At 40.9% G+C, this 16,603-nt stretch overlaps 1 protein-coding gene across 5 annotated transcripts in view; it reads left to right on the top strand.

Moving 5' to 3' along the window:
- Positions 1 to 3,011: 3,011 nt before the first annotated feature.
- Positions 3,012 to 16,603, top strand: part of LOC124081562 (protocadherin Fat 1-like) — an 87,716-nt gene continuing 74,124 nt past the window's right edge. Inside the window, exons 1-2 of one of the 5 annotated variants that reach the window (XM_058573727.1) lie at positions 3,012 to 3,446; positions 4,105 to 4,248. The gene's annotated coding sequence lies outside the window, so the exon portion shown is untranslated. Of the gene's footprint in view, positions 3,447 to 4,104; positions 4,249 to 5,937; positions 6,142 to 6,248; positions 6,358 to 16,603 lie in introns of those variants that run through there. The other 4 variants (XM_058573726.1, XM_058573728.1, XM_046427782.2 and 1 more) reach the window with 4 other exon arrangements.

The raw sequence follows: 16,603 nt of genomic DNA, 5'->3' as shown, positions 1-16,603 counted from the left end.
CAAATTAGATGTTCTGACTTTAAGTCTGCTGCTCTGTCTACCACTTCCACAGAATAAGAATTTTTAGTCATTTTTGAATGATTCCTTGTTTACTGTTTTAAAAAAGTAGCCTTGGAATCTTTCAATCACTGAGTTGGAAAGACATCATAAAAACTATGTTTATCTTGTGAGATCTGTTCCCAAACCACTTGGGGATGTTAATCTTACATATATGCAGGGGCAGAGAGTACACAGTCACTTTATTTCACTATGTATTCGTCCTTAAAATGAAGTTATACTTTGTGCTGGTGTTTGTTTGTTTTCTAAAGGTTAGCTATCAATAGATGATTTCTAATGTCTACAAATATTTTCCCAATTGACTGGTTATGGCATATGAAATTTTACCATTGGAATACATGTTATCATTAGGGTTAGTTTTAAGAAAGTCCTTGCTAAGCTGCACTGGGAAGGGAAGAGGAATATTAACATACTTACACCCATTGTTCTCATCAGTTTTCTGTTCTAAGGGACCCCATGGAGAGTGCAAAAAGATACCAAAGGAGAGCTGGATTTGAATGCAAAGTGTAAAATAATTCCAAGGCATGGGGAGGCAGAGAGAGCTGACACTTCCTGCCACCTCCAGGAAGTGTGGGCAGCCAAGAACATGCAGACAGATGAGAAAGCAGGGGAAAGGAACAGAGAGGGTGGGATGCCAGAAGTCAGTGAAGCCTACTTAGGACTATTTAGTCCTAGAGCCATTCCTAAAAATGACTTAGAATTCTTTTTTGTTTTTAATTATGACTTTCTCGAGTTTTGTCATCAGCAAAGATGTAAAACAACTAAAAAGGCCAAGGTAAGGCATGTTAATGTTTCTTAACCACTAAACACACCTAACTTGTTACATTTTTAGTCTTACATAATTTCACAGCACATATTGTTGGTACTTGATAAATATTTACAGAATGAATCCTTCCATGATTCTGCCCCAGTCTCCATACTTCAGAAGTGATTCAATATTGAAGGCATGGTAATTTTAATGCTTGATGTAACCTTTCAAACAACAACAGCCAACTTTTGTAAGATTATAGTGTTGTCTAATAGAACTCTGTCATGATGAGAATGTTTTTTAAACCTGTTCTGATGAAAATTGTAACCGCTAGTCACATATAGATATTGAATATGTGAAAGGTAACAAGAGAGACTAAGGAACTGAATTTTAACTTCATTTCATTTAAATGAAAGTAGACACAGGTTGCTAGTCGATACTATATTGGACAGTGCAGGTCTAAAGGTTTTGTTAAATGCATTCTATTCCTCTTTTTATTTTTATTTTTTATTAATATCATCAATTATTATATATAAGTTCCTTATTATATATAAGTTTGTGTTTTTTCCTTTAAAAAACAGAAATAACTTGGTTTATCTATGGCAATTAGCACAACAAACCAAAAACGGCTTGGGGGGAATTTATATGTCATTATTTTGAGGACTTTAAATATGTGGTCTATTTCCAATTTCAGCTATTGACAAAAATGGAATGAGTCTGTGGAGTAGAAATGGTGAAGCAGGAGTAGGTTGGGCACTGAGAGGCTGGCCTTTTAAGTCAATCTTTCTTTTGATTGCCTCCTCCTTCCTTAGGAATCTGGCACCTTCCGGCTGCCTCCAGGGTCTGCAGGGGGCCTCTAAGGCCCTTTTTCGTAGCCCTGAATCTCTTAGCTTCCTAAAGCCCTCCCCCTCCCTTCCCAGAAAATGTAGGCACCGCTAAGTAAGGGGGAAGGGAGTAGTTAAGAGAACCAATATTAAGTACCTACTGTGTGCTTCCTAGACACTTTACATGATGCTCAGAAAAAAAAAAGCGTTGCTGTCATGAATGTTACCTCCCTGCCAAATAAATGGAGTTCGTAAGTTTTTTTTAAATGGATAAATACATTTTTATCATGTTGAAGCAGATACTATTCCCATATCAAGATGAGGATGCAGAAACTTATGAGCAGTTACATGAATTCCTCAAGACTAACCACACCAAATGCTTCCTTCGCTTACTTAATGTTTTTCTCTCCTATTTCAACCCCTTGCCTTGTTGTCTGTATCCTCAGGGTTTAGCTCTTTACCTTTCACAAAGAACCATTAGATAAACTGGCCAATAGATTTACACGAACGGATATAAATGAATTGATAGAACACCCCTCCAGGCCCTCCCCCCTTTCTAGAGCTTTTCAAATTTTAATGTCAATCTTTTAGGGACATTGTCAATTTACAGAAATGGCTCCCTCAGAATTATATGCTGTTCAGGAGATGTATTTTGGTACTTCACTAGCGCTAAATTTTTTTTCAAAGCTTCCATAAAAGCGACGCATTAATTTATAAATTAAACTTCAATGGGGTTTGCGTTTATCTAAATCTGTATTGTTACGAGGAGTAAAGGATTGATTGGTTTACTAGCCCCTATCACTACGGATGACTAGTAAAACGCATTAAAAATTGGCTCCTCCCATCTCTTCCTCCCACTCTCGGAATCTTCTATGCTTCAGAGTATGGTCTAAAGATGTAGGAGCATTTGGAAAGGATTTAAAAATTAAAATACGACGATGTGATTTTCAACACAAAGACCACAAACAGCTCTAGAGCACAAAAAGTATTTAACATATCACATCCAGAAGTTGGAGGAGTATAAAGTACAAGTCGTCCAGTCCAGTCTGCAGAGACGGCTCCTGCTTCCACCCTGCAAAAACCGAGCAAGCGACACGTCGCGACGAATTTCAGCTGCAGAAGAGGAAGAGCATCACCTGCAGTCCGAGGCGTGGGAAACGCTGTCGGAGCGGGTTTGTCAGCCCCAGAGGTGCGCGCAGAGGGTCCGGGGGCCGCTCAGGTGCTGAGTGAGAGGAACGCGAGCGCGACTAGGCAGGGTGAAGTGCAGACATTTCACCGAGGGGACGGCTCTGACCACAGAGACCGCTGCAGCAGGGGGTCCTCAGCAGCCACGGCACTGGCAGCCGCAACTGCCGGGGAGGCAGACCCAGTCAGAGAACCCCTAGCTCACTGGAGAGCTGGGGGCAAGGCGGGGCGCTGACGTCATCTCCCCTCCCCCAGTTCCTCCAAGAGGGAGGGAGTGGGGAAAAGAGACTGCGATCCGCCGCAGCTCCCGGCCGCAACTCCTCAACTAGGCGGCTGGCTGCCTGGACATGTCCTGACAAACTTGGCTTCTCTCCTGCCCTCTCCAGCGCTCGCGCATTCTCTTTTCGTCTCCTTTTGGTGCTCAAGTTTCCCCCTGGTCGGAAGCCTCTGGAGATGCTGCCATCTGGGTCCCAGCAGCGCGGGCGGATCGCACTCTGGTTGGGGATATGCTGAAGATCCAAGAGAAGCAAAGTTGGTACTTAAAACACGGCTCTTAACAATATCCAAACCGCGTGCGAATTACCCAACTGCCTGGGAGCGCAAAGCGGAGCACCGAGGACTGGACTAGAGTGGTAAGTCCTTTGTTTAATACATGCTTTTTTTTTTTTTTAAGTTTAAAGGTAAATGAAATAACGTGGGCTGTTTGGCTCCAAGAGAATGCTGGATATGCGTGCATCTCGCAGGCTCTCCGCTCAAGGAACTGCACAACACTCTGGTTGTGCAGGGCTTGGGAATGAAAGATCTGTGTGCATAGCTTTTGGAACTCAAAAAATACATACAGAGCACTGTTCAAAAGAACTTGAGAAGCAATGCCGTTTGTGCGTTATTTCGAACGTAACTTATTCTAGAAATGGTGCCCTGGGAGGGCGCATCGGGGACCGCATGATCTGCAGTGGCGCAGCGCCCTCTAGTCTGGACACCCGGCAAAGCGCACTCCTTGCCGGATTCCGCGGAAGGCGAACTTGGACCTGTGACTGCGGAGCACTCCAGGGACTTGGACGCGAGCTCAGTTGCCACTGCTTCAGCAGCCTTAATTTACCACCCAAACAGGCTGTAAATTTCCAAAAATCAGCTGGGGTGAACTAGATTCAAAGGCAGTCCTGGAGGAAAGGTTTTTAGTATTGGGAACTGCCCCCTTCCCCTTAATTTCCATGAGTCTCTGGGGGATCTGGTTGATTCTGTGTAAAGGACACATGTGGAACTTGAATCACATTTTTCTTTTATGTGAAGGTAATTCGACATTGGCCGAAAAGTCATCTCCATTTCGTTATGTAGAGGCTAAAGATCAGTAAAATCCTGGCAGCACCAGAGTCTGAATCTCTGTGGATCCCGTGGCGACGAAGTGCAACTTCTTCCAGGCAATTAGATTTCTCGGTGAGCCTGGCAACTCGTGATTCTCAAATAGATGTTTAGTTCTAGTAAGCCTATTATTTATTAATAGACAACAATTTTCTCTAGGATTCTTTTATGCCATTCAGAAAATCCTGTAATTTTATGTTACGGAATGGTATTTTTGTACTTTTTACTATTCTTCCTTTTCCCTCCTGGTACTACACCATGCTCTCCGTCCCCCAACCCCTGAACGGCTGGCGTTGTTGTGTGGTGGTATTTTTCTGAGAATTCAGCAAGGGGCGCAAACCGGTTGAGCTTGGAGATCAGGTCATTCACTTTCGAGGTGTTCCATGTATGAAATTGACCTGTAACACCAGTAGCACTTTGCGCAATTGAGGCGGTGGCCAAACAAGTCTTTGGATGGTGGTGTTTACTGAGTATGTGAATTTATGTGTATTCTAAATAGTGATCAGCGAATATGGTGCTATGAATCCGCACCCCCATTCTGTAGGCATTATTTTTTTCTTCCCCATCAAAACATGCTAGACACCATTATTTTTTTCAGTCATCTTATTTAAGATGGCTTAGGAAGTGATATTAACTTTGAACCAAGGAAACAGTGTTCTAACACTGGACTCTCTCGTCCATATCTGTCTCGCCATTCCCCCTGTAGCTCCTTCCACCGGTCCCAGGAAAATCAGATCTCTTGGTCCACACAGTGTGAAAATGTTGAAGCCCCAGAAACTTTCCGAGGTCAAGTTCGCTCTCTTTCCTGGGCTGCGTCTCAACGCTCCTGAACGCTCAGGGTTTCGGCTGAGTCTCAGTTGCGTTAAGCCCGTTTGGAGATCTGTGGGTGCAGGGATGGGCTTTCAGCCCTGGGACGCAGAGACTGGGCGCTCCCCCAGCAAGAGAGTTACCAGCGTGGGGGCGTTTGGCGCCGGCGACGGGGGCTCCCTTTTCTCCCTGGGGAACTTGTAGTCGTTAGACTGGATGCAGTTTGCGGAACTATGGGGGGGGGGGAGTGCACGAGGAGCCTTGGCTGCCTTTTGTCCGCAGACGGGGAGTTGGCGAGGGGTGGGGGTGGGGGGGTGTTGGTGTTGGTGCCCGGAGAGTCTGGCGCTGGGGTTAGCTGCCGGACCCGGAAGGTTCTGCGGTCTAACTAGTTCTGCACAAAGAGGTCGCGGAGGAAATACCTCCTTTCCCCTCGGACTTAGCTTAGATTTCAGGAGGAAGTAGATTCCTATCTTAACTACATTCCTTTTGTGACCTGTAGTAGTTTATTCCACCAAACAAACGCAGACCCAGAACCCAGGCATTCAAATGCAGATTCAGGAATTTCCTGAAAGTTCTAAAAAAGCCTGAGGGACGCGTAGCCCTCATGTCTTAGCTTTTTTTCTTTTTCTAAGCCAAGCGAATGTTACCCCTTTCCTAAAGGGGAACATTCCATATTTTCACCAGCATCTGCCTGCTGGCCATAACTAACGGCATTAGAACAAGCCCAAAGCTGTTCCTCGCTAGCACCGGCGCTTACTCTTATCCCTGCACAGAGCTGGCCTTTGTAGGTTCTCTTTTGACTTCGGGCAGATAGTTGTTACCTAGGACCCGTGGGCTCTGAGTCCCGCCGCCGCAGAAAGTCAGCTAGAGTTTCCGCGCTGGAGAAACGAGCGCCGGCGCAGGCAGGCGTGGCCGCAGGCGGAGGGATATCCTCCGTGCGGAGGTCCTGAGGCACCGGGCCGAGGTCCTGAGGCACCGGGCCGAGCTGGATGCCTCGGTGCCGGCAGCGCAGGCGGCGAGTGGTGAAGCCGGCTGCCAGCACCATGCGGACGTGCGGACCCAGTGAGGTCCCCGGCAGACCCGCTCCCCGCTCGGGGGCGCGCTGAGGCGACGAGGTGCGTGCCCCCGAGAGCGCTGTTGCCACTTGGGGCCAACTTTGCAGTAAGTTTGAAGGGAAGAAAGTTTGGAAAGTAGGTGAGGGCGCAGCGCCGCTCTGCGGCTGTCGGGCTGGAGCGTCTGTGCCCGGCGAGCATGCAACTTGTTCCCTCCTCGGGCTGGCTGTTAGGTGGGTGCCTTCTTGAGGCTGTCCAGCTCAGGAGTCTACTCCTCCCGGTATCCCAGTAAATCGGGAGAAAGAAAGAGTCCGGCTGGAAGGTGGTAAGGAGTTGAGTCCTCTTCTTTCCCCCTGGAAAGTTCAGTCGTGGCGCCCGGTTTGCGGCGGCTTGGGAGGATGCGGAGGCGGAGTGGCTTGGGGGTGGTAATTGGCGACGTGAACGGCATGGTAATTACTGGGTCTGGGGCTGCAGCGAGCCGGCGGCGGGCCCTGAGCGCGGGGTCTGGCCCGGGGAGCCATTGCTGGACATCGCGGCTGCCTCGTTAGGCTGGCTCCAGGCGGCCGAGGGTGAGCGCTGCTGACCCCAGCCCGGAACAGCTTGCACCGCTCCGCTTCTCCTTGCGGGTAACACTCCTGCCTGCTCCTGGATTGACTGATCTCTTCCAGTTTATGAAACATTTACTACGTAGGTGAGATGAAAGGAAGGCCCGTCGCGGAGAGTGGGGTCTTTGAAATGGAGTCGCAGAGTTGTCTTAGATGTTTTGTGCCCTGTAGGAGTGCTGCCCTGAGGTTTAGGTGCAACTGGTTGAATGCAGATTGAAGACTTGCGGTTGCTACACTGCGGGACTAAATGTTTGTAAAATATGCGGTTTGTCAGTTGTTTCTGTATTCTCTGGAAGAGAAACTTGTAAGATTTTCATTAAAGAGATTCTGGCTCTTCAGTACTTCTTAGTAAGGTGCTTTCTTTTAGGAAGATAACTTTCTCTTAAGATTTTTTTTTTTTTAATGAACCCAGTATTCTGAATTGCAGAGCTTTGGAAACAAGGATGCAATTTTATGTATTAGGAAAATACACTCATAAATATTTTTTATGCAGTTAATTTTTTTTTTGCATGTGTTTGGACTATGGTTTCATTAAGTGGCTTTTGTTAACTCCATGGTGACTGGTAGAGAAGAGTTTTTTCCTTTCCTTTCCTTTTTTTTTTTTTAAATAACAGTGACTTACAAATCATAAGAGGTGCATCAACCTTCAATTACTTACTTACCTTTTCCAAAAGCAGATTCCTAGTGCATCATCTATTCAGTATTGAATAGTTTAAGAAGATACTTGGCGGGTGTTGAAAATAGGCAATGGTTGTGTCCTTCATTGGAAGAGTTTAGGTTATGTTATCTGACACATTTAGTTGTTATAGGTACTCAAGTACCCTAGTTATATAGCTTAATTTTGGTATTTGTCTTTGTGTCTTAGGAGGATAGCTCTGATTCCACGATTAGAATCATCCCTTTTACCTTGTTATGTATTAGAAGGTTTATGATGTAAAAACACTTCAAATATTATGTAGTCGTAAAAAACAACAGTTGATTGTTATGTCAAATGTGCTGTTTAACAAGCTCAATGTTTTGATTAAAACTTGCATTTGTATATCCATTTCTGGAAAAATTAACATCTTAGAAAAGCCAAATTCTTTGTCACTGTGGAAGTAAGACAGGACTTCATAAAAATCATTTTGGCCACCTGTATTCCTTTTTTTTTTTTTTAGTAAGTGCTGGGGATTGAACTGGGGGCCTCACACATACTAGGCAAGCTCTTGACTGCTGAGCCATATCCCCAGCCCCTTATTTGTATCTTTTAATTTGTCACTAAAAGTGTCTATTGGGTTCTTATCATGGTAGTAAATCATTTAGAGCCATGTTAAAAGTTGTGGTGCAAATTAATACTATTTTCACTTTGCTGGGTCCTTGCCATTCTAGTGTATGTATGTCTTAGGCTTAGCTCTAGAGCCACCTATGAAGTAGTAATTTTCTTCAAATTTTAAAAATGGGACGAATCTTAAAGACTTTGTTTAAATCCTCAGGAAGTCTGCTACCACCTGTTTTTCACGCAAATATGTCTGATTTTACATAGAATCAATAAGGTGCCAAATCAGTTTAAAACACTATTACTGCATTAAATACTATCTCAATGGCCCAATTTGTGGCTGAAAGTATCTCCTGATTTAATAGAAGTCATAAGGCTTACTGTGCATTTTAATATTTGTGAGTGGGAATCTACAGTAGGAAAGTGTTCTTTTGAGCAGATAATGTAGAGATGAAACCAAGTTCTGTCTTCTGGACTCAGTTGTTCATTTTGCGAGTGTTGGCTTATCCATTTATTCTGGAAAGGAGTTTTAAAAATGGGTGATAGACATTTAATATTAGAAAATTGCTATTTTCTCCTTTCATATCTAAGAGGAGCATTAAACTTAAAAATGTATTCAATCAAATTAGAAATATATAAAATATATATTGTATATAGCATGTTTTTATGTTTTTTTTTTTAAAGTCTTCCTTTCTGAAAGTCTCAGATTTAAATATTATCTAAATTCTTGCTTAATTCCAAGGTTCATTGTATAGGAGAAGTCCATAAAGTAATTATATATCTTCTTAAGCTTCTAAGAAAATTAGTCATCTTTATCTTTCAGAGACTATTAAAAGTATAGAGCTTCATGATAAGGTCTATTGTACAGGCACCCATCTGGCATTACCTGTAGCCAATTTTGAAGCATTTTGATGTGGATAGTGACCTCTTTTTGGGCTCCTGGAATCTAGAGCCATCTGCAGGGCCATTTGCAGTGTTGTTACTGGCTTGGTGATTGTGCCTGGATTTCTTATTGAGAGTAATGGATGTATTATTATTTTTTTTTCATATTGACCCTCCTTGTCTCCCCTCCCCTATTTAGTCTTGCCTTTTATTCTCTGTTCTTAATCTTAATCCATCTATCCATTTACCAGTCCAACAGCTATGGATCCTCTCTGTTCCAAACTTTGGGCTAAATGCAGTATACAGTAGTGAACAAGTTAGGTTTCCTCCCCTTAACAGAGATTGCAGTCCACTGAGGGAGAAAGATATTAAACATCAAAATCAGTGTTAACAAGAAGTCCATTTGGGTCAGGACAGTCCATCAAAACATTTCAGCAAGCTGGAGATCTGGGATTAGGCAGATATAGGAAAGGATGAGTTATGAGGGAAGAGTGGATTAGGAGGGAATAGTTCAAGGAAAGCAAATGGCATGTGCAGAGCAAGTTATAGATAGGATGGTGTGGCTTGACTGTAATGTGATGAATGGAGGAAAGAGTACTAAGAGCGTCATGCTGTCTATAGGGGAATGCTTGGTTAGTTTATTATCAGTGCATTTTTAATCCTATTTTCTTTTGATTTATGATGTATCTTTGTCTAGGTAGAACATTGAAGAACCTATGGCAATGATTTAGATTGATTATATAGATCTGGAGGATTGTTTTCATAATAAGGATTGAGGATAGAGGAAAAGAAGGAAACATTGAAAGTGAAAATAAAGCTGTATGTGAAAAGTGGAGTGCAGGAAAAATAAAATAAATTTGTTTGCGTTATTTTTCAGAAGGGAAGAGGTGTAGATGTTGGATTAGTTGAGCCTCAACTCTGGGTGTTGTCATTGGCTCAGGACAGCTTGGTGTTTCACCTTGTTGCAAGCCTCATGGTTAGTACACCGTTTTGATTTGAATTAATAATAATGAAATCAGATTAGGAAAGATAGAGGTCAGATTATTGAAAGTCTTTAATACAGGTTAAGATGAGTATACTTAAGCAGAAATATTATTTTCAAACTAGTGAATAAAATCACAAAGAAATTTGAATAGGCAGAATGCCAAAGAAGTGTTAAAAACACTATGCCTAAAAACAAGTGCACCTGTGAACCAGAAAATAGTAACAGAAATGGAAAGGAACTTTTGTTTTGTTTTGTTTTGTTTTTGTTTTTTGGTACTTGAGCTTGAACCCAGGGTGCTTTCCCACTGAGTCACATCTCCAGTCCTTATTTTTTACTTTGAGACAAAAAATTTGTAAGTTGATGAGAGTCTCTTCAATTTGCTGAGGCTAGCCTTGAATTTAGGATTCTCTTGCCTCAGTATCCTGAGTCCCTGGAGTTGAGTCACTGTGCCTGGCTGAAGGGAACAGTTTTGAGAAATTGAGGAAGTAGAAAGTCTCAAAATCTAGATAACTCTTTAGAAATGGAATTTTGGCAGGCAGGAAAAAGAGGTTATAGAAATCCTGGATTTGAGGTGGTGGGGAAAAGGGGAATATGTGGGGAGGGTAGAAGGCTATAAAAATTTTATCCAATTTCTAATTTGTCAAAGAAATGGAGTCCACAGAAGTAATTCTTTGAATTCAGATGGTTGATTAGAGACAAAGCTGGTGCTAGATTTCAGGTATTGTTTCCCAGCCCCTCCTTCTCTATTTGATTTTTGTTTTTTGGTCGCCAAGTTGAATGAGTTGAGGAATTGGTAAAACTACACTGAAATAGGAAAATACAGTGAAAATGCTACTATTTTGCTATGGAGAATGAGTGGAAAACAGGCTTAGGTTTGATGGTTTTTTAGGAAAAGTGGTCTAAGGCACTTGAGAGGTTAGGGATTGAATATGGGGTTCAGTCATGGTTTTTCATGATTGAGGTGGAGTGGATGATATCTTTAAGGGTGGTAATATAAGCACATATGGGACGAGTTGAAAGTCACAGGTGTGTAATACCAGACTTTAAGGTGAAAGAGGCAGTACATGTACAAAAGAGTATTAAATAGAATCAGGAAGGTGTAGAGTCTTGTTCTTTACATGTTATGGATTGACTTTGTTTTTTAGGTAGTTTGACAATAAAAAGGACACAGGATTGCTGGGGATAGGGGTGAGTAGCATCAAATGTGACATTAAATCAGAGAAGATGAGCACTGAGAAATGATCATTGGATTGGACATCAGCTTGTGATGCCAGAAGAAGTTACTTTATTTGCCAAGAAGGATCTGAAGGATTTGTGTGGAGCAGGTGAGGGTGACGTGGTTTTTAGAAGAGTTCTATTAGGAGGTCAAGGTGACGCAGAGAAACCACTTTATTTTTGTTCTAGAGATCTTTGCCAGTATGAGAGAGAAAAATAGTTTAAAGGAAATGCAGGTTGAGAGTTGTGTATTATAAGTAGGGATGAATCTGTTTGTAGACTTAGCAAAAGGTGACAGCCAACAGTGAAGGGATGGTTGACCATGTTTGAGTTTCTGAGATAATTTAGGGGAGAAGAGCTGAAGAAGAGAAAGAATTTTTTATGGCAGTGAGAATATCTGTTTATGGGTAGGGTGGGCCCCAATCCCTTCTGAGGTGTGAGGAGAACAGAATAGGCAACAAGAACATTTTAAGGAGAGTAAGGAAGATGAGGGACTTTCTGCCTGATGAACTTATGCATGCATGGAACATTTACATTCATGATCCACTATTTAGTGAAATGCTAGTGTGTGTTCCTAAGAACACAGAGAGCATAATTTGACCTATAATAAAACCTTCCTATTTTTGGAAAAGTGGCCAGTGTTAATCAGAGGCCACCCTTTTAAAACAACATTTAAATCATTTCTTTTTACAGAGAAAAATACATGAGGTGAGGTGACCTTAAATCACAATAAGTAGAATATTGAGCTTCTTGGTGGCCAAGTTTGTCCTGGAATGTGCATGCAGTGATTGGAGGATAGGTAATGTACACTGATCACATCTCCAGTTGTGAAGAGAGGAAGAAAAGAGGTACAGCACAGGTGTGCCTTACCCAGCCAGAAACCTAGGTGCAGCCGTCATCTTGACTTTTACTATTAGTTTTTTAATGTCACTGTAGCACAGAACAACTAGAAACAATGGTCTTCATATTACTAATGGAAATGTTCTGTAGGTTCATATAGTTGTAGGTCAATTAGCTCTTAGAGGTTATTGAAAAATGTTTTACAATCTTACAGGTGCAAACACTTTTAAAACTTTGAGATTAATTAAATCATGTAAATGCAGATGTTTTAAGTTCTGATAAAGTCAGGTTTATAGCTCTGTACTGTCCGTATTAGGAGTTTGAAGACCAGTTTCTCAGGTAATCATGTGAATAAAATACTTAAATCTTAGAGTCACAGACTTATTATAGCTCCAATCAAAACAACATGTAAGAGGCTGTGGTTGTGGCTCAGTGGTAGAGCACTTATTAAGCATGTGTGAGGTTCTGGGTTTGATCCTCAGCACCACATAAAGATAAATAAATAAAATACAGGTATTGTGTCCATCTACAACCAAAAAAAAAAAAAAAAAAAAAAAACCCACAACAACATATAAATGGAGTTATCAGAAGTAATGAAGTGATATATGCAAGGTCAAAAGTACAGTTCAGTACTGTTCAGTTTTTAGAGTCATAGCTTCCTCTCATTTTTACTGAAAATTCTATTAGTATGGGTTTAAAAGATTAGTATTCACCTAGAAAATAAATGGGGTCTACTCATTAGTTTTTCAGAAAGCTCTTAAAAGTACTGTCTGCATTTATAATTTATTAGAAGGTTTAATTTTGATTTTTGCTTCCCCTACAAATGTTTCTGGAAGCTATAAATAGATAATAGCCAAGTAACAAGTAGCCTTTTTGGTAACATAATTTTTTGACTTCTATTGAAGGGATTTTAGAAATCACTGAACATTTTATTTGGTACAAAAAATTTTCAAGCAAATCATTTACTTTTTATTTTCTTTTGACAATTTTGTGACATTGCTTTGAAAATGTGTTTATCTTTGCAGTTTAGAGTTCTTTAAAAAGTTCTTTGAAAATGGCAATAAGTGTAACTCTGTGGTAGCATGTGTGCTTATTATTTGTGAAACCTTGGGCTCATCCCTAGCACCAAAGGAAAAAAGAAAAAAAAAAGTGACACTAAATTGAACATTAAGCTCTCAATTCCAAATTTTAAATTCTAGTGACACCCTCATTGATGTTGATGTAACAAAAATATGGAAAAGAACACAATGAGGGAGAACACAAAATTCTTTAACATTTTTGTATATTTTTATCTTATGTGAATGAAAAGTTTAATAATGTTTTCCTAATGTATAGAGGACTAAAATTACTACCTGTGCATGTAAGAATGGTACCCTCTCATTAATAAATGTACTGATTTTTGACAAACCTGGATATGTGTAATGCTGAATCCTACCTACTGCCCTGTCTTTGAAGCGTATTAAACATGTCTAAGTCTTAAACTTAAGATTTAAATGTGTATATACGCATTTATATTCTCAGTACAGAGTCTGTTGTTTTGTGAAGAATATGCATCCACAGTAATTGATTGGAGCACTTAACACGAGAATTTCTCTAATGAAGAAATATGAGGATATTAATATCTTATTTTTACCAGAAAAATCATCTTTCTTCCTGTATTAATGGATTTTCAGAAATCTATACTAAAGATATTTAAGCATTGGACCTGAGGACTCTTTAAGACTGAACTAAGTAAACATTCTTTCTTTTTCACTTTGGAAAATGTATTTTAGAAATCCTAAATTACTAGTGCAAGTGGAATGATCGCCTTCTAAATAACAAAGTGTAGCCTTGGGCAAAAATGGTTTTCAGAGTTTACTTTTCATAAGCATGAACTCTAGGTAATAATGTACTTTTCAGATGAAATGATATTGGTATCTCCCGGTCTTAGCTTTACTATTTGTTTTGCATAGAGTAACAGCCATAATTTTGATCATGGTCTTTTCTAGTGAAACACAAGTTTACAGTTGTTGCTTATATTACTGTAGGGTTAATAATATCTCCTAAAAAGTATTTTTTTTCTGATCAAGAGATTGTATGTAATAATTTACTCAAATTACAGTGGTATTCTGTTAGCCAGGTTTACAGAATAAATTCAGGGTTTTAGAAAGCCTCAGTTATGAATGTGCTTCAGAAAGTTTACCCAACCGTGATTTGTCTTATGAGAACTATGTTGGGTGGGTTGTGGAAGGTGATTTTTGTGTTTAGGGATCCCGCTGGGTGTTGGCAGGGACAGTGATTAGACTGAGTAACTTGGGAGAGGACAGCTGCAGCAATTTTATATGTTGAGCCTATGACTTGGGAGGGGAGGTGACCCAGGTCCTTTCAGCAGTGGTGGTGAGGGCAGTATGGCAGCAGCCAGGATTTAGGGGTCCTTTCTAAGTTCTGATGGTAGATTCAAATGCTCAGAAAGATTTATTATTGTTTTCATTACACCACTGTTTCTTGGTTCCCATAACTACTCCTGCGCTCTCTTTGCTGGTTCTTCCTTCTCAGATCTTGGGGAGCAGCAAGGCTCCATCTTGGGTTTTCCTTTTTTTTTGTTTCCTCTGTGTTCTCCTGGTCTGTCCTCTCATTCCATTTCCTTGTTTTAGATACTATCATTTGTATCCTGACACTCTAAAGCCTCCAGCTGGACTTTGCCTGCATCTCTGTCTGCCTGCTGAAAACCCTTATTTGGATAACCTGTAGGCTGTTCTGGGTTAGTCAGCTCTCTGTTGCTGTGACTCAGTATCTGAGATTATCAGCTTAGAAGGAGAAAAGGTTTATTTTGACTCATGGTTTAACAGGTTTCATTCAATGGTTGTTTGGCCCTGCTGCTTTGAGCCTGTGGCAGCACAGTACATTATGGTGGTAGCGTAGGCCTGGTTCACCTCATGGCAGCTGGGAAGCAAAGAGGGTGTGGGGAGGACGTGGTTGGGGTCCACTTCCTCAGGGAATACCTCCAGTGACCTAACTCCCTTCCAGTAGGCCCCATCTCATGAAGGGTTTACCATCTCCCCGTAGCACCACAGGCTGGGTACCAAGTCTTACATATGGGCCTTTGGGGGCCACTTCTAAACATAGTGATTTCTAAATTATCTTGTTCATAACTGAACTCCTAATCTTAGTCCCTCTAACCTATTTCTCTATTAGTCTTTCCTTTCTGGTACATGGCAGCTCTGCTCTCTTTGCTCATCATACAATTCTTGGAATCTTCTTTGATACTTCTTTTTCTCCCTTCTCTCCAGTTCATCAGCAAATCCTGAAATGGGTCCAGATTTGGATGCTTCTCCCTATTGTCATCATTACCTTTTTGGGTCAAGACACCCTGGTCACCCACCTGCATTATTTCTGTAGCCTCTGACTGGACTCCCTTCAGCTTTTGCTCTTGCTGTCCTACATTTTCTCAAAGATACCAGAGTGACCCTTTCAGTTAAGATCATGTCACTCCATGTCACTCTACTTTTCAGAGTCATCTGGTGGTTTCCCACTTTATTTGTAGCAGATCCAAAGTCCTTAAAAAAATGTTTTGACTATATATGTAATTAGGGGACAACAGACACATTAATTTTATGGAAAAATTGGGTAACATAGCTCTCCATCCATTAAGAATGGGATGAATGCATACAGTGATTTTTTTCCAAAGAGTACAGTACAGAAAAGGAGGAAATGGTATAACTTTACCCTGGAAAAACCTAACAGACACCCCCTCAATATAGTGAACAATATTTAGTTTCAATAATGTGATTATGTCCTTTGATGTGATGAAAATGACAGGTTACCTTTGTGGTGATCCTTTTCAAAACACAATCCTAGTCTAAGCATAAGAAAATTATCAGACAAATTTCAATTGAGGTTCATTTTGCCTGAGGAATATTCTACAAAATGTCTAATTAGTACTTTTCTCAAAATTATCAGGATTGTTAAAAACAAGGAAAATCTTAGAGACCATAGTTCAGAGGAGTCTAAGGAGAAAGGACTGCTGAATATAATGTGTGTTTTTTTTTTTGAATGGGATCCTGGGGTGGAAAAAGTATATTGGGTAAAATTTAAGAAAATCTGAGTAAAGTATGGACCTGAATCAATAATGTATCAGCATTCATTCATTAGTTGTGACAAATGTATTATACTAATGTGAGGTGTTAACAAGGGAGACAGGAAATTGCAGCTTCTCTGTAAATCTAGAACAATTTTAAAATAAAAGGTTCATTAAAAAAAAAAAAAAAAAACCTTTCCTTTATGATCTGCTCTCTCCCTACCTCCTGTCTCTCTTTGGAGCACAATGGGGAAGAGGAGAGCAATCTTCATGATCTCTGGGTTGTTTCTCTAATCTATTACTTCTTCTCTAGGGGTGATTTTTGAGCCCTAGAGGACATTTGGATAATGTGTAGACACTTTTAGTTGTCACAACTGGGACAGATAATGTTATGGGGTTTTCGTGGGTCGAGACCAGAAATAATGGTAACTATCCCAGTGTCTCAGAGAATCTAAGAATTATATACCCCTCATGTCCAAGTGCTAAGGTTGAGACTCTCTGGCCCTTTAGAATTTGGGGTTCTCTGTTTGCTATCAGATTCCTGACCAGTGTTTCTTGCCCCGCTTTGCTTTTCTCCTTGGCACTTCTCCTCAGCGTCCAGTGTACTTTTGGTTTAGTTACTTGTCCATCTCTTACATCAGGATTTGGTAATTTGATTCACTTTTGAATCCCCAGCATTTGGAATTGTACCTGACTCAGCGTAGGTGTGTTCATTCAATATATGTTGAAAGA

The sequence above is a fragment of the Marmota monax genome, unplaced genomic scaffold, assembly GCF_021218885.2.
Source record: "Marmota monax isolate L192 unplaced genomic scaffold, Marmota_monax_Labrador192_F-V1.1 WCK01_AAM20220418_F8-fsc00652, whole genome shotgun sequence".
Lineage (NCBI taxonomy): Eukaryota > Metazoa > Chordata > Mammalia > Rodentia > Sciuridae > Marmota > Marmota monax.
Note: the sequence above shows the minus strand (reverse complement) of the source record. Positions and strands in the feature narration are given on the sequence as shown.